Genomic DNA, 19,063 nt, shown 5'->3' on the forward strand with positions numbered 1-19,063 from the left:
TTCATCGCTCCTTATGCTTGAGATGTCTTCGAGTGACTCACATATCTCCATCTACATCTCCATACATACTCCGCAATCCACCATACGGTGCGTGGCGGAGGGTACCTCGTACCACATCTAGCATCTTATCTCCCTGTTCCACTCCCAAACAGAACGGGGGAAAAATGACTGCCTATATGCCTCTGTACGAGCCCTAATCTTTCTTATCTTATCTTTGTGGTCTTTCCGCGAAATATAAGTTGGCGGCAGTAAAATTGTACTGCAGTCAGCCTCAAATGCTGGTTCTCTAAATTTCCTCAGTAGCGATTCACGAAAAGAACGCCTCCTTTCCTCCAGAGACTCCCACCCGACTTCCTGAAGCATTTGCGTAATACTCGCGTGATGATCAAACCTACCAGTAACAAATCCAGCAGCCCGCCTCTGTATTGCTTCTATGTCCTCCCTCAATTCAACCTGATAGGGATCCCAAAATGTCGAGCAGTACTCAAGAATAGGTCGTATTAGTGTTTTATAAGCCACATCTTCCCAAAATTCTACCAGTGAACCGAAGACGACTATCCGCCTTCCCCACAACTGCCATTACATGCTTGTCCCACTTCATATCGCCGTGTAATGTTACGCCCAAATATTTAATCGACGTGACTGTCTCAACCGCTACACTACTAATGGAGTATTCAAACATTACTGGATTCTTTTTCCTATTCATCTGCATTAATTTACATTTATCTACACTCCTGGAAATTGAAATAAGAACACCGTGAATTCATTGTCCCAGGAAGGGGAAACTTTATTGACACATTCCTGGGGTCAGATACATCACATGATCACACTGACAGAACCACAGGCACATAGACACAGGCAACAGAGCATGCACAATGTCGGCACTAGTACAGTGTATATCCACCTTTCGCAGCAATGCAGGCTGCTATTCTCCCATGGAGACGATCGTAGAGATGCTGGATGTAGTCCTGTGGAACGGCTTGCCATGCCATTTCCACCTGGCGCCTCAGTTGGACCAGCGTTCGTGCTGGACGTGCAGACCGCGGGAGACGACGCTTCATCCAGTCCCAAACATGCTCAATGAGGGACAGATCCGGAGATCTTGCTGGCCAGGGTAGTTGACTTACACCTTCTAGAGCACGTTGGGTGGCACGGGATACATGCGGACGTGCATTGTCCTGTTGGAACAGCAAGTTCCCTTGCCGGTCTAGGAATGGTAGAACGATGGGTTCGATGACGGTTTGGATGTACCGCGCACTATTCAGTGTCCCCTCGACGATCACCAGTGGTGTACGGCCAGTGTAGGAGATCGCTCCCCACACCATGATGCCGGGTGTTGGCCCTGTGTGCCTCGGTCGTATGCAGTCCTGATTGTGGCGCTCACCTGCACGGCGCCAAACACGCATACGACCATCATTGGCACCAAGGCAGAAGCGACTCTCATCGCTGAAGACGACACGTCTCCATTCGTCCCTCCATTCACGCCTGTCGCGACACCACTGGAGGCGGGCTGCACGATGTTGGGGCGTGAGCGGAAGACGGCCTAACGGTGTGCGGGACCGTAGCCCAGCTTCATGGAGACGGTTGCGAATGGTCCTCGCCGATACCCCAGGAGCAACAGTGTCCCTAATTTGCTGGGAAGTGGCGGTGCGGTCCCCTACGGCACTGCCTAGGATCCTACGGTCTTGGCGTGCATCCGTGCGTCGCTGCGGTCCGGTCCCAGGTCGACGGGCACGTGCACCTTCCGCCGACCACTGGCGACAACATCGATGTACTGTGGAGACCTCACGCCCCACGTGTTGAGCAATTCGGCGGTACGTCCACCCGGCCTCCCGCATGCCCACTATACGCCCTCGCTCAAAGTCCGTCAACTGCACATACGGTTCACGTCCACGCTGTCGCGGCATGCTACCAGTATTAAAGACTGCGATGGAGCTCCGTATGCCACGGCAAACTGGCTGACACTGACGGCGGCGGTGCACAAATGCTGCGCAGCTAGCGCCATTCGACGGCCAACACCGCGGTTGCTGGTGTGTCCGCTGTGCCGTGCGTGTGATCATTGCTTGTACAGCCCTCTCGCAGTGTCCGGAGCAAGTATGGTGGGTCTGACACACCGGTGTCAATGTGTTCTTTTTTCCATAGCCAGGAGTGTATATTTAGAGTTAGCTGCCATTCTTTATACCAGTCACAAATCCTGTCCAAGTCATCTTGTATCATCCTACAGTCACTCAACGACGACACCTTCCCGTACACCACAGCATCATCAGCAAACAGCCGCACATTGCTATCCATCCTATCCAAAAGATCATTTATGTAGATAGAAAACAACAGCGGACCTACCACACTTCCCTGGGGCACTCCAGATGATACTCTCACCTCCGATGAACACTCACCATCGAGGACAACGTACTGGGTTCTATTAGTTAAGAAGTCTTCGAGCCACTCACATATTTGGGAACCAATCCCATATGCTCGTACCTTAGCTAGGAGTCTGCAGTGGGGCACCGAGTCAAACGCTTTCCCGAAGTCAAGGAATATGGCATCCGTCTGATACCCTTCATCCATGGTTCGCAAGATATCATGTGAGAAAACGGAGAGTTGCGTTTCGCAGGAGCGATGCTTTCTAAAGCCGTGCTGATGCATGGACAGCAACTTCCCTGTCTCAAGGAAATTCATTATATTCGAACTGAGAATATGTTCGAGAATCCTGCAACAAACGATGTTAAGGATATAGGTCTGTAATTTTGAGGATCCGTCCTTCTACCCTTCTTATATACAGGCGGCACCTGCGCTTTTTTCCAGTCGCTCGGGACTTTACATTGGGCAAGAGATTCGCGATAAATGCAAGCTAAGCTATCTGGGAACCTAATCCATACGCTCAGATTTTTAACAGTCATCAGTTGGGCATCGTGTCAAACGCTTTCCGGAAATCTAGCACTATAGGATCTGCCTCCTGTCTTTCATCCATGGCTTGCAGGATACCATGTGTGGAAAGGGCAAGCTGAGTTCCGCACGAGTGATGCTTTCTAAATCTGTGGTGATTTGTCGACAGAAGCTATTCTGTCTAAAGGAAATTTATTATATTCTGACTTAAAATATACTCAAAGTTCTGTAGCAAACCGGTGCTAATGATATTGGTCTGTAACTCAGCGAGTCCGTTCTTTTATCCTTTTTATACATAGGAGTCACCTGCGCTTTTTTCCAGTCGCTCGGTATCTTGCGATGGACGAGAGATTCCCGATAAATGCAGGGCCAGTAAGGGGTCGGTGCCATAGACTACGGCAAACAAAAAATGGTTCAAATGGCTCTGAGCACTATGGGACTTAACATCTGTGGTCATCAGTCCCCTAGAACTTAGAACTACTGAAACCTATCTAACCTAAGGACATCACACACATCCATACCCGAGGCAGGATTTGAACCTGCGACCGTAGCGGTCACGCGGTTCCAGAATGAAGCGGCTAGAATCGCACGGCCACATCGGCCGGCTACGGCAAACAATTAAGGCTGATGGGCGTAGAGGAAGTAGTGGCGGACGAGTGAGAGAGAGAAAGAGAGAGAGAGAGGGAGGGAGGGAAGGAGGGAGGGAGAGAGCGTGGGCGTTGGCGGGGGTGGGGTGGGGGTGGTATGCGTAAGTTCCACTAGCCTATAGTAACGGAGGTGTCTAAGAATCTATTACTTCTTCACAGGTAAGTTTTGCCCAGAGGTATTATGAAAGAAATATTCAGCAGGTCCCGTAGATAAAAAGAGTCATTCTTCCCGTGTAGAAGACGTGAACAGAATGCGAAAGAGGAGGAAAGGTGGGGAGGGACGGGGGCAGAATCGCCGGTTCGAGATAGCTTCCGGTGTACACCGAACAGTGCTTTGAGGACTGCGGGTGTAGATGTAGATGTGGGAGTGAAGCGCAGTTATGTTCTGGGAACAATGGGTGCTCGCCGCGGCGTCCCGGCGCCGCCCCCGCCTGCCCAGTTCCAGCGGGGAGGCGGTGTGCCGAGCTGCAATCGATACGGCGCCGCCGCCGCCCGCGTAAACACGGCCACCCCGGCGCCGCAGGTGCTGCCGCCTCACCGCCGGACTGCTCCGGCGCTCCACCGCTGTCCATCCGCCTCTCCGCCCGCTTCTTCTCCTCTTGACCCAGCTATCTCAAGAGAGCTGTCGTGTCCCCATTCTCTTCATGACAACCGTTAGGTATCCAGCCGTACCCTTTCCCAACCCACATTAATGTTCTAACGTCGTCGAACCGACTCCAAAGAAACATTCGAACTTCACTTATTCCTTTGAGTACCAGCGGTTTCTGCCTGAAACCACCATTTTATCAATTTGGTTTCGAAGTATCGGTGTCTTTATCATGAAACCATCGATTCTCTTGCAAGACAGAGTCATCTAGTGGTACACTGTCGTATTTCTACGAGTGTAGTGCACTGTAGCAGTAACTTGTAGCTTCCAAAGCTGCGGTCCTGCGTGACTGTAGGAGACTGCGACATGCACTTTAATTTTATAGTGGCCATACTGAGAAGGTAATTGACTGGGAAGTAAGTTTATCTAGTCCGCCCCCGGTAGCTGAGTGGTCAGCGCGACAGAATGTCAATCTTAAGGGCCCACGTTCGATTTCCGGCTGGGTCGGAAATTTTCTCCGCTCAGGGACTGGGTGTTGTGTTGTCCTAATTATCATCATTTCATCGCCATCGACGCGCAAATCGCCGAAGTGGCGTCAAATCGAAAGACTTGCTCCCGGCGTACGATCTACCCGACGGGTCACATGACATTTACATTTTTTTTAAGTTTATCTAAAGTTACTGTAACGTAAATTTGAGTTTGTGCTGTTGCTTTTATGAGTGGTTTAGATGGTTGGTTGGTTGGTTTTGGGGAAGGAGACCAGACAGCGAGGTCATCGGTCTCATCGGATTAGGGAAGGACGGTGAAGGAAGTCGGCCGTGCCCTTTGAAAGGAACCATCCCGGCATTTGCCTGGAGCGATTTAGGGAAATCACGGAAAACCTAAATCAGGATGGCCGGACGCGGGATTGAACCGTCGTCCTCCCGAATGCGAGTCCAGTGTCTAACCACTGCGCCACCTCGCTCGGTAGTGGTTTAGAAATGGAAGCACGGGACAGTATGTAGTTTTGAGATGATGAAGTTCCATAGTCCTTGACAGAGCGTAGGGGATGATGCGGGAGACGCGCACCGCTGTACTAGGCCAGGTCCTAGTAGAGGTGGTTTGCCGTTGCCTTCCTCCGACCGCAATGGGGATGAATGATGATGATAAAGACGACACAACAGCAACCAGTCATCTCGAGGCAGGTGAAAATCCCTGATCCCGCCGGGAATCGAACCAGGGACCCCGTGCTCGGGAAGTGAGAACGCTACCGCGAGACCACGAGCTGCAGACAGTTTTGAAATAAAATTTATTAAATTTTAGGCCCACTTTTGCTTGTTATTTAGGACTCTAATTTCTTTTAGGCGTTGTGACTTCATAGAAGTTTCGAGATGTGGGATTTTGTCTAGAAAAAGTGCGAATTTGCTTTCGAATATATCATGTGAAATGATGGGTGGTTGAAAACTGTATGACAAAGTGGTTCCAAAGTGAAACCACCTCCATAAAACAACTGATTGTTTACTTTTTGTGAGTTTCTTCTTGTATTCGTTGCGGATAATAAGCGTTAATTTTTTTTAAAAAATTTAAAATTATATTAATCCCGTGAATACAAAGTGTTAATGTTCCACAATGATATTTCTTTGATAGTTCGTTATGAACCTGCTTTCGGTTTCTTAGGCCGTCTAAAGAAAACTTGATACTATACAGATAGTACACACAACTTCAGCGAAAATTCATAGCTGTACAAAATTTTTGTAGAAAGGTATGTGACACTTTATGAGTATATCGATACAAAACACAAGCATAATGTAATACTTAAAGAGTCTTTGAACAAATAAATCTTATATTACAGTATATTCAAATATTAACGGGATAGGCAACCCAGCAGATCTGATTTCTAAATATTTATTGCGGTTGTTGCAACTAAACGTTGTTTTCGAAGAAAATTTTGCTATTCGTAATAGGAAAGATCTTGTTAGTCTACCTTTCCCCCTGTGTTTTGTTGTCTTTAGATATTAAAAATCTATATACGAATATTCCCATCACTGGAACTGTTGACCTTATAGAAAACAATCTTCGTAGACAGCGCCGGCTGACAGTAGACGAAATTTGAAACCAGCTCACTTCTTAAATTATTTGTATGACTATTTTTCATTCAGTAATGGGTTTTATAAGCAACACAAGGGCTTAGCCATGGGTAGCTGTCTGGCGGGCTTTATTGCCGGTGTTTTTGTAAATCATTTAGAAGGTGGCTATCTTAAGGACGATACAGTTAGATCCAAACAGTTCCCTTTCTATAGGCGTTACGTCGATGATATTCTTGTCATCTTTGACGGTACTGTGGATGAAGTCCCGTATCTAGTTTAAGATTTTAACTCGCTGCACCGTCAGATGATCTTCACTCATGAGGTAATAAAAATAAATGTCGTGTGACTAGGGCCTCCCGTCGTGTAGACCGCTCGCCGGGTGCAAGTCTTTCGATTTGACGCCACTTCGGCGACTTGCGCGTCGATGAGGATGAAATGATGATGTATAGGATAACACAACACCCAGTCCTTGAGCAGAGAAAATCTCCGACCCAGCCGGGAATCGAACCCGGGCCCTAATAATTGACATTCTCTCGCGCTGACCACTTTTTTATCTCATTTTGTTCTATATTGTTCGTCGAATTTGTTCGTGGCGGACGTCCGATGACACCCGTTCAGGTTGATCGTTGATCCGTTCACTCAGTTTTTTTTGTTACAGAGAGTAGCTAAACACTCTGACAGAACACGCTGAACTATCGTGCCGCCGTCCACTCAGCTACCGGGGGCGGACACTCATGAGGTAACGTATGGCAACAAGATTCTCAATTACTTAGATCTACAGTTACAACTAGAGGAGGGTAGTGTCAAATTTGACATCTTTCGCAAACCAACAACAAGCGATTCCATTCCATTATTCATTCGCCTTCTTGTTCTTCATATCGTCATAAGAGGAGCTTCTTCAGATCAATGATTCACCGCGTCACAGAACTCCCCCTAACTCAGTATTCAGCCAAAGCCGGCCGGAGTGGCCGAGCGGTTAAAGGCCCTACAGTCTGGAACCGCACGACCGCTACGGTCGCAGGTTCGAATCCTGCCTCGGGCATTGATGTGTGTGATGTCCTTAGGTTAGTTAGGTTTAAGGAGTTCTAAGTTCTAGGGGCTTATGACCACAGCAGTTGAGTCCCATAGTGCTCAGAGCCATTTGAACCATTTCTTCAGCCAAGAAAGAATTAGATAACCTTAAGCATATTTGCCATCCGCAACGAATACAACATCAAAGTTATAGATGATTTGTATCAACAAAACCAATCCTGATGAATCGAAATTTCCACTAGGTATGTTAGCCAAGAATACCAGATTTGTTAAAATACCTTTTGTAGGCACTTAATCGTATGGCCTAGCAAATCGATTTACACTGAAGAGCCATAGAAACTGGTACAACTGCCTAATATCGTATAGGGCCCCTGCGGGTACGCAGAAGTACCATAACACGACGTGGCAAGGACTGGACTAATGTCTGAAGTAGTGCTGAAGAGAACTAACACCATGAATCCTGCAGAGCCATCCATAAATCCGTACAAGTACGAGGGGGTGGAGATCTCTTCTGAACAGCACGTTGCAAGGCATCCCAGATGTGCTCAATAATGTTCATGTCTGGGGAGTTTGGTGGCGAGAGGAAGTGTTTAAACTCAGAAGAATGTTCCATTCTGCAGCAATTCTGCACATGTGGGGTGTGGCATTGTCCTGCTGGACGTCCGCAGCTCGTGGTCGTGCGGTAGCGTTCTTGCTTCCCGCGCCCGGGTTCCCGGGTTCGATTCCCGGCGGGGTCAGGGATTTTCTCTGCCTCGTCATGACTGGGTGTTGTGTGATGTCCTTAGGTTAGTTAGATTTAAGTAGTTCTAAGTTCTAGGGGACTGATGACCATAGATGTTAAGTCCCATAGTGCTCAGAGCCAATTGAACCAGTTTTTTTTTTCCTGCTGGAACTGCCCAAGTCCGTTGGAATGCACAATGGATATGAATGGATTCAGGCGATCAGACAGGATGCTTACGTACGTGCCACCTACCGGAGTCGTATCTAGACGTGTCGGGGGTCCCATATCACTCCAACGGCAAACGTCCCACACCATACAGAACCTCCGCCAGCTTGAACAGTCCTCTCCTGACATGCAGGGTCCATAGGTTCATGAGGTTGTCTCCATATCCGTACACGTCCATGCGCTCGACACAATTTGAAAGGAGAGTCGTCTGACCAGGCAACATATTTCTAGTCATCATCAGTCCAACCTCGGTGTTGACAGGCCCAGACGAGTCGTAAAGCTTTGAGTCGTGTACTCATCAAAGGTACACGAGTGGCCCTTCGGCTCCGAAAGTCCATATCGATGATGTTTCGTTGAATGGTTCACACGATGACACTTGTTGATGGCCCAGCGTTTAAATCTGCAGCAATTTGCCGAAGGGTTGCACTTCTGTCACGTTTAACGATTCTCTTCAGTCGTCACTGGTCCCCTTCTTGCAGGATCTTTCTCCGGCCGCAGCGATGTCGGAGATTTGACGTTTTGCCGGATTCCTGATATTCACAGTACACTCGTGAAGTGGTCGTACGAGAAAATCGGTACACTCGTGAAATGGTCGTACGGGAAAATCCCCACTTCATCGCTACCTCGGAGATGCTGTGTCCCACCACACACGTGGCGACTATAACACCACGTTCAAACTCACTTAAATCTTGATAACCTTCCATTGTGGCAGCAGCAACTGATCTAACGGCTACGTCAGACACTTGTTGTCTTATATAGGCGTTGCTGACCGCAGCACCGAATTCTGCCTGTTTACATATCTCTGTATTTCAATGCGCATCCCTATACCAGTTTGTTTGGCCCTTCAGTGTAGAAAATACGGTGTGGATGTCACCTTTTCGTCGACAAAGAAAGTCCAGCATCGTTAAATCCATAATGAAACAGCTACTAAAGACAAATACACCGAATCCGGTGTTTACAGAATAGAGCGCGTCGACTGTCAGGCTTCACATGTGGGCCAGACTGGTAGGAAGTTTCGAACCAGATTCAGTGAACATTTGCGTAACAAATATGGAAAAATTAAAAGGAAGTCGGCCTTTGCAGAGCACCTAAAATCTAGTGGGCACTGCTCCCCGACACTAAGCAATTTACATGTACTCAACACCGCCAGTAAGGAGAAAGGCTAAATCTTGTTGAGGAGACTGAAATCCTGAAACACTCTGGTATAGGGAAATGTATACACATCAAAAAAGTTTTGCATCACCCCAGTTCCCAGAACTCCTGAAGATAGACGTTGACTGTGGATATTGTATCACAGACACAGTTCCTTTGACTGCTCAGAGATGTCACTAAACCGGCCCAAAGATGTAAATAACCATGCATGAGCAGCGCCTATGAGACGGAGGGGGTCCGACAGCCGATCAGTTCCAGTCATTCCACCAGGAAGGAGGTACACGGCTCGTGTTGTCTGTAGGTCAACTATGCCTAGACGGCCAATACCTCGGTTCGATCGCGTCGACATTGTTACTTTGTGCCAGGAAGGGCTCTCAACAAGGTAAGTGTCCAGGCATGTCGGAATGAACCACAGCTATGTTGTTCGGACACGGAGGAGATACAGAGAGACAGGAACTGTCGATGACATGCCTCGCTCAGGGAGCCCAAAGCCTATTACAGTTGTGTATGACCGCTACCTACGGATTATGGCTCGGAGGAACCTTGACACAGCAACACCACCATGTTAAATAATACTTTTCGTGTAGCCACAGTACGTTGTATTACAACTCAAACTGTGCGCAATAAGTTGCATGATGCGCAACTTCACTCCGGACGTCCATGGCGAGGTCCACCTTTGCAGCCACGACACCATGCATCGCGGTACAGTCGGGGCCAACAACATGCCGAGTGGACCGCTCAGGATTGGCATCACGTTCTGTTTATCGCTGAGTGTCGCTTATGCCTTCAACCAGACAATCGTGGGAGACGTGTTTGGAGGCAACCCGGTCGGGCTGAACGCCTTAAACACACTGTCCAGCGAGTGCAGCGAGGTGGAGGTTGCCTGATGGTTTGGGGTGGCATTATGTGGGGCCGACGTACGCTGCTGGTGGTCATGAAAGGCGCCGTAATGGCTGTACGATACGTGACTGCCATCCTCCGACCGATAGTGCAACCATATCGGCAGCATATTTGTGAGGCATTCGTCTTCATGGACGACAATTCGCTCCCACATCGTGCACATGTTGTGAATGACTTCCTTCAGGATAACGACATCGCTCGACTAGAGTGGCCAGCATGTTCTCCAAACATGAACGCAAACGAATATGCCTGGGATAGGTTGAAAATGACTGTTTATGGACGACGTGACCCACCAATCACTCTGAGGGATCTACGCCGAAACGCCGTTGAGGAGTGGGACAATCTGGGCCAACAGTGCCTTGATAAACTCGTGGATAGTATGCCTCGACGAATAGAGGCATGCATCAATCCAAGAGGACGTGCTACTGGATATTAGAGGTACCGGTGTGTACAGCAATCTGGACCACCACTTTTGAAGGTCTTGCGGTATGTGTGATTTTCATGAGCAATAAAAAGGTCGGAAATGATATTTATATTGATCTCTGTTCCAATTTTCTGTACACGTTTCGGAACTCTCGGAACCAAGGAGATGCAAAACATTTTTTGATGTGTGTATTTTATTGAACGATCAAGTGGTTAGCTAAAACCAGTCTTATTATGATGTTATGGTACCCACTATTCCAGCTCATGGGTAGTTTTTACTGTGAATGTTGCACTACTTTTTTACTTTTTATTCCTTATCCTTTATCTGGTTTTATCGGTTTGACTAATGTAGCGTCGTTTTATGTTTTACTGCTCGACAGATTTAAACAATTTTACACTTTATAGATTTCTTTTTAGCGGTACTAATACTGTGTTTTTGCACGTATTTCATTAATGTTCTTGCATTAAATTCAGTTTTAATAATTCAATGTTTTACCTAATTTGTCTCCCGCTTAATGTGATTTAGTTATGCAGTCGCTTTTTGTAAGCACGTTTAATGTTCAGTACTCGCATTATCTGCTATTTGTCAGCTGTACGCAACGTTCCATGCTGTGTACGCCGAAACGCGGTTGGTTCTGTGTTACGTAAGATTTCTTTATTTCCTTGGGTTGTCATAGTTTTCCTGTCCATCAGACACTGTATTTATACTTAGCATTGTGTTCCAGGTTCCGTAGTGCATTTATTCATCCCATGACAACAGGATGACGTTTCCTAATAAAATTTTATCTTAATGCCATGTGCTGGCATTAATAGACGAATTTTTGCTTTCCACATTAATTTTTACGTAAGTTCACGTGGTGATAAACTGTAGAGACGGCTGCACAGCCTGGAACTTTGCCTCTTTTGTGTTTTTTTATTAACTCTATCTTTTCATTTAATCTGCATATGCCTCACTGTTGTCATTTTCACCCCTAGGTCAATCTGATGATGCCCTGTAAGGCCGAAATGCGTCATTTCCTGTAAATAAAAAAGATTCTGCAAGCGAGACTGTTTCATTTCAAGAAATTCGCAACCGGTTGCTGTACCAGGCGCTCAGTATGGAATGGAACCATTTTTACTTTAATAACTTATTACTTCACGATCGCTAATAAATCTAAAAACATTCACATTACCGGTGTCGGCAAGTAATTGCCATCTTCAACTGTACTTAAAAAATTGTTCAAATGGCTCTGAGCACTATGGGACTTAACATCTCAGGTCATCAGTCCCCTAGAACTTAGAACTACTTAAACCTAACTAACCTAAGGACATCACACACATCCATGCCCGAGGCAGGATTCGAACCTACGACCGTAGCAGTCGCGCGGTTCCGGACTGAAGCGCCTAGAACCGCTCGGCCACCAAGACCGGCAACTGTACTTTAAAAAGCTTCGTACACATATGTAAAGAAATATAGTTAGACACTTTCGAATATCATGACGTCATATCTTCACACGATAAAAAAGACTGGAATTCGAATATCGTCCTGCGCTATTATTTGAAAATATGATAGAGAAGGATTACAGTGAAATGTGGGCAGAGGCGACAGAGGAGGGGGGAAAACATAAGCGAAACTGGTGGGTTACAGCGTACTCTGCATAATACATGACTTCTGTGGTCAGTCATGTAAAACAGGAATTAAAAAAAAGAGGCAATAACGGAAATAATTAGTCTTATAAAACTTTAAAATTTTTTAAAAGTTTTTAAAAGAATTAAAATTTGAAAAAATAATACGAAAAATTAAAAAAATAAGCACAGGTCAACGATTGTCGTGCAGCGAAAGCAACTGTCAATAAAAACCGTCCAAAATTCATCTATGAACTGAAAACTGCAATATCCACTTTCAGTGCTTCTGTTACAGAAGAAATGTTACAGCTTGTGTTTGGAAACATGATTAGACGAATTTAATTGTGTATTCAAGAACAGGGGGGACACTTTCAACATTTAATGCGAAAATTTTTAAGTAAAAATGAATATTCAATAAATCAATAACTTGTATTTCACTGAGTTTCATTTCGGTATATTCAAAAAAATGGTTCAAATGGCTCTGAGCACTATGGGACTTAACTTCTAAGGTCATCAGTCCCCTAGAACTTAGAACTACTTAAACATAACTAACCTAAGGAAATCAAACACATCCATGCCCGAGGCAGGATTCGAACCTGCGACCGTAGCGGTCGCTCGGCTTCAGACTGTAGCGCCTAGAACCTCTCGGCCACCCCAGCTCGGTATATTCACTGCGGCATACGGCACTCGCGGCTAACATACGGCACTGCGGAGAGACTTTTTGAACACCCCGTATTAGGTGAGGTAAATGATGAATGGTTTCATTGCATGGTAATCTGTGGACTCATGTCTGTTTGTTACTGCTTAAGAACCTGCGTGTGAACTGCTAAATTTAAATGCATTGTAAGTATATTGTTTGTATTCTACATTATTTTTGTTCGCATCCGTTTTTCGTACTATCTCGCATTTAATGGAGACCTCCAAAATTTTCACTTTAGAGGACGAGTCTAGTAAGATGTATTGTTTGTAGTACTTACTAGGGTAATCCCAAAAGTAAGGTCTCCTATTTTTTATAAGTACATAGACCTGTTTATTTCTAAAATGGTTTACATCTGTTTACAGCTTGAACATTTAGCTATTTTTCGACATAATCACAATTTCTGTCGATGCATTTTTGTAGACGCTGTGGCAGTTGGTTGCCCATGTCATACCAGCTTGCTTCCATGCTGTACAGAAAGTTATGAACCTCTAATGTCACAGGGAGCGGAAGGCTATTTACGATTTGTACAGAAACCAGATGGCAGCTATAAGAGTCGAGGGGCACGAAAGGGAAGCAGTGGTTGGGAAGGGAGTGAGACAGGGTTGTAGCCTCTCCCCAATGTTATTCAATCTGTATATAGAGCAAGCAGTAAAGGAAACAAAAGAAAAGTTCGGAGTAGGTATTAAAATCCATGGAGAAGATATAAAAACTTTGAGGTTCGCCGATGACATTGTAATTGCGTCAGAGACAGCAAAGGACTTGGAAGAGCAGTTGAACGGAATGGACAGTGTCTTGAAAGGAGGGTATAAGATGAACATCAACAAAAGCAAAACGAGGATAATGGAATGTAGTCGAATTAAATCGGGTGATGCTGAGGGAATTAGATTAGGAAATGAGACACTTAAAGTAGTAAAGGAGTTTTGCTATTTGGGGAGCAAAATAACTGATGATGGTCGAAGTAGAGAGGATATAAAATGGAGAGTGGCAATGGCAAGGAAAGCGTTTCTGAAGAAGAGAAATTTGTTACCATCGAGTATAGATTTAAGTGTCAGGAAGTCGCTTCTGAAAGTAATTGTATGGAGTGTAGCCATGTATGGAAGTGAAACATGGACGATAAATAGTTTGGACAAGAAGAGAATAGAAGCTTTCGAAATGTGGTGCTACAGAAGAATGCTGAAGATTAGATGGGTAGTCACATAACTAATGAGGAGGTATTGAATAGAATTGGGGAGGAGTTTGTGGCACACCTTGACTAGAAGGAGGGATCGGTTGATAGGACATATTCTGAGGCATCAAGGGATCATGAATTTAGTATTGGAGGGCAGCGTAGAGGGTAAAAATCGTAGAGGGAGACCAAGAGATGAATACACTAACCAGATTCAGAAGGATGTAGGCTGCAGTACGTACTGGGAGATGAAGCAGCTTGCACAGGATAGACTAGCATGGAGAGCTGCATCAAACCAGTCTCAGGACTGAAGACCATAACAACAACAATAGAAAAATCATGGCTAAGGTAAATAAGTAATGAATAAGGTCCATAAAAAGGGTTAGTAACTACAAAATACGAAAAACTTTGCGTTAAGTGAAGTTAATGAGGCTGGAAATTTCTTAAATCTGGAACAATAAAATCTGGATAAATTAATAATTTTTATTTGGGAGTAATGCTGTCTGAAGATAATAAAGGGTAGTAAAATGCTGCCACCAGAGGCAAACCAAAGCGTTTTGATATTAATTTAAGGAGACCTGTGGAAGTGCTGTGAGGATTACACAAAAAGTGTATCTTATTAATGAGGTCAGTAGGCTGATGGAGATGAAACGGAGAAAGAAGCGTCGAAATAAATGGATAAGGGAAAATAGAAATAAGAGTAACGAAGTCAGTAGGCTGACATATATGATTTAACGATGGAAAGTTGATGAGTAATTCCTCACGTCTCGTAAAGTGGTCTGAGAAACGCATAATCTTACTTGAGGCACATGGTCAGTTAATAGATACATACAGACAACGAAGTACAAATAAATGAATGTGTTAAGAAATGCAGATTGTAGAGTGTTGGTATGTTATAGTAAAAATAGCTTCCTAATTATGTATGTGGCAAAGCAAAAGTAACTGCTGTCGAACAAATGACTGCTTTAGCACACTAATCCATACAATAATTGAGCCATATAAAGATGGGCCTTACAAAGGTTACTCAATTTTCTAATTAAAGCAATATCTAAGATAATAAAGTAAATTGCAAACTAGCCCAAAAGGTAACTAATAAAAGAAACTATATCTATATATACAAGTTTGTTAATTTTAATTTAGATTTTTCAGTAAAACGGAGAAAACGTCCTTATTTGTAAACGATTAAATATCATTTATACTAATGACAGAAAATTTTGATTACAGCACTTAATTACAATCATTAAATAATAGAGCTATAACAAGTTTCAAGACTTTAATGTGAATAACAATCAATACAAGGTATCATAATGATGTAGTTCAGAGGTCATGTTCTACTGTCGGTTCCGACGTAAAAATTCTAGCCGGCAAAGTTTAAATGCAGTCGAGTTAAAACTTTTGCTGTAATTAAAGCCAACTTAAATCCATTCACATAAAAATTACAAAGATTGTAAACTGACTCATGACATAGTTATTAAATAATATGCGTCCGAGAAAGAGGCCATTAAGATGCTGCTACCTGGGCATAGAGCGGATGACGACCGATGTTTCGTTTGGCCGTCCACTGTGCGCATATATAAATACGACCTGAGAGGCAGTGAACAGACACTTCGCACTCAGCTATCAATGGGTCCGCGTCAGTCAAACGCCGGCTTACGTGCTGCCTCCAATGACGTCACAACCAGTCTCCCGCTAAATGCATGTTTTCGGTACAAACAGGAAGTGACCTCGCGAGGACTGTACACCGTTCTGGATCGCATAGATTTCACAGAAGTAACTGTTTGTGTGCCGCCTGTAATGTTAACAAAACCGCGTTGCACGCGGTGAGATTATTTTCCACTTTTGTTGCGAGCGATTAACTTAGATGATAAGAAGTCAGGACGAAATAGCACTTAATTGGAACTTATCGTAGAAGTCACCTCTGAACTGCTCATAATGCTGTTTATGATAGGTACATTATTATTATTATCATTATTATCAGGAACATTACTCTGCCTGTGCATATGGACTTTCACTGAATATATGAATCAGATAGAACTCTAAACTTTTATTTATAATCATAATTCCTGATCCTGCTGAGTAAATAGATGATGATGAGGATGTTTTGTTTGTGGGGCGCTCAACTGCGCGGTCATCAGCGCCCGTACAAAGTCCCAATTTTTACACAGTCCTATATATCCACTATCACGAATGGTGATGATGATGATGATGATGATGATGAAATGATGAGGACAACACAAACACGCAATCCACGCAGAGTAGAAACATTTCTTTCAGTGAGGACAAGAAGAATGTGGACTTGCAGACTGGAAACTATGGTCAGTATGTTCTCCATCGCTCTCTGGCTAACGGCAAAAATAGATTTCAGGCTGTTGTAAAAGACGGCGAACAAAAATACTAGATAAATCATCCACCCGCTACCCCACAATTTCTTTGTGGGCTTTCAGTGGAGAGTTTGCATTCAACCAAGTGTGCACCGAAAGCTGTCGTATTGTTATGAATGCTTGAGTGGTTTGTAAATCTATTCTCAAAATCTCATTCCGTCTATCCCATGTATATTTTTACGAAATTAGTACACTTGATATGGTATACTCTCGAACTTGCAAATGGATTCTTGTTGTTATCGATGTTGTGGCATAATTGTATTTCAAGCGGTTTTACTGTCTGGAGACGTATATTATCTTTGCGGTTACGAAATTATTTTGCAGTTTATCGGGCAATTGACTGTGTGACGTCGGAAGTTATTGCGGGATAACATTTATTGCAGTAATATACCTAGACATGGAGCCCGGTGAACGTACAGGATGCTGCAAACTTGTGTCTTTTCCATGACTCATAGCACATCTGTCGCTACCAGCCAGGCGGGGGTCAGGGATTTTCTCTGCCTCGTGATGGCTGGGTGTTGTGTGCTGTCCTTAGGTTAGTTAGGTTTAAGTAGTTCTAAGTTCTAGGGGACTTATGACCACAGCAGTTGAGTCCCATAGTGCTCAGAGCCATTTGAACCATTTTTTAGCTACCAGCCAGAGTGAGAACGGGCTTCTGTGTCACTTAAAACGACCGTATATTCATACGCCCTACGAATCTAAATAAAATATATTAAATATTAACCAATTTTTTTCAAACTTGGTATAGTATTTTTTACTTATTCAGAAGATTTCCCCCAAATTTCAAAGCTGTACATATAATAGTTTCGGAGATTCAGAAAATTACCTAAAATCCACCAAACCGTCACTCAGGGTAAAAAATTCAGTTAGGAACGATTACAGTTTCTCTTTTGTTACCATCTGAAATCATTCACAGAGTTCTCAATGTATCAAATCAATTCGTTCGGATTTTTATTTTCAAAACTTTAATTATTCTCCATTTCGTAGTATAAAAATTCAGAAAAATTAGTATCTGTTTATTATGTAGTTGCGTGAATGAATGAAAATGAGTGAGAGGGTGTATGTGGGACATAGGAAGAAATTCAATATTTTGGCTCTGAGCACTATGGGAGTTAACTGCTGAGGTCATCAGTCTCCTAGAACTTAGAACTACTTAAACCTAACTAACCTAAGGACATCACACACATCCATGCCCGAGGCAGGATTCGAACCTGCGACCGTAGCGGTCGCGCGGTTCCAGAACGTAGCGCCTACAACCGCTCGGTCACCCCGGCCGGCTTCAATATTTTGTTATGTACAACATTACGTAATTGGAACGTGGGAAAGATGTAATTTACCCACATTGCTGATGACGTATGTCTAGGGGTGATTGCTTTTGTAAGAAGGCAGCCAGAATATCAGTTTAAAGTGCAATCGTTTTCTAAATTATTTTCAAGACTAATTTTATTTCGTTTTGTTTTATTACACATTGTGTTAGTATTTGCATTTTGGGATGATGTAAATTACTTTCTGAACAGTGACTGGCTTAGGCGAGTTTTGCCGCGAGAATGATCCCGAAGAATAATTCTGATTGGTCCATCAGACTGATCAGCCAATCCGAATTAAGTAGTTCCCGCGCACAGCTAGTTATATCTACTATGAGGGAGGCAGTATTTAGAGAGTCGCTCGCTAGCTTTGGATGCCGAAGGACACGTTAAATGTGGTGATTCTCATTATGTGTAAAATGAAGGAATATTGAGTTCCTCGCGTTTAATACGTGTTGTGACTAACGCTGATGTAATTACGAACAGTTTGATGAAAGTTTGAAGTTTCGGGAGTGTTTTATTGGAACGTTAGTCGCGTGTGAACTTTCGGCCTTTATGAAAATTCCGTGTGGCGTATTCTGTATTCAATTATGGAGTATTTGGTGAGCAGTTTCTTTTAAAGAAACCCACTGAAAAGGACCGAATGTGAAACTGTGACTGTGAGTGTGACTGTGAGATGGCGTCATCAATCGGGTTGGACTTGTGTAAATTTCTGGTTGCTTTGCGTGTGAAACCGGTTGTATGAACTGTGAACAGAGAACTATAGATACGTAAGGTAAATGTGGACTTGGTAGCCCATTTTTCATGTGTGCTAGAAGCAATGAAAAGGCTTATCTATAAATTTTTTGAACATTTACTGTGAGAAAAAATGTATCATATCACTACCCGAAATTTTGATATATGTGAGATTGCAGGAACTGAAATACTACTAGAGTTTACGCGGACTTTGCATGACAGATATTACGCGCCGTTTTCTTCAACGCTGCTTTTTCACCATCTAGCAAGTATCTATGCTTGCAGAGTGAAGGGACGTAGAGCAGAAGCCGTATTGAGGTAGGTATTTTGAACAGTACGACGAACGATTTTTTTTAACACGCCCCGCCGCAACTGTAATAAGTCAATTGTGCAAAAGACATTTTGTCACCCTTGGTATATAGTTCCCTCTCTTTCCTTTTGGTGGTGTTTGCCATATGCCGTAGTTTTTCTTTGCCTTTTCGCTTGTTGTGCTATAATGCCGTATGACTGCTTCGGTATCTGTTATTTATTACTATTT

The sequence above is a fragment of the Schistocerca nitens genome, chromosome 3 (genome assembly GCF_023898315.1).
Source record: "Schistocerca nitens isolate TAMUIC-IGC-003100 chromosome 3, iqSchNite1.1, whole genome shotgun sequence".
Classification (NCBI taxonomy): domain Eukaryota; kingdom Metazoa; phylum Arthropoda; class Insecta; order Orthoptera; family Acrididae; genus Schistocerca; species Schistocerca nitens.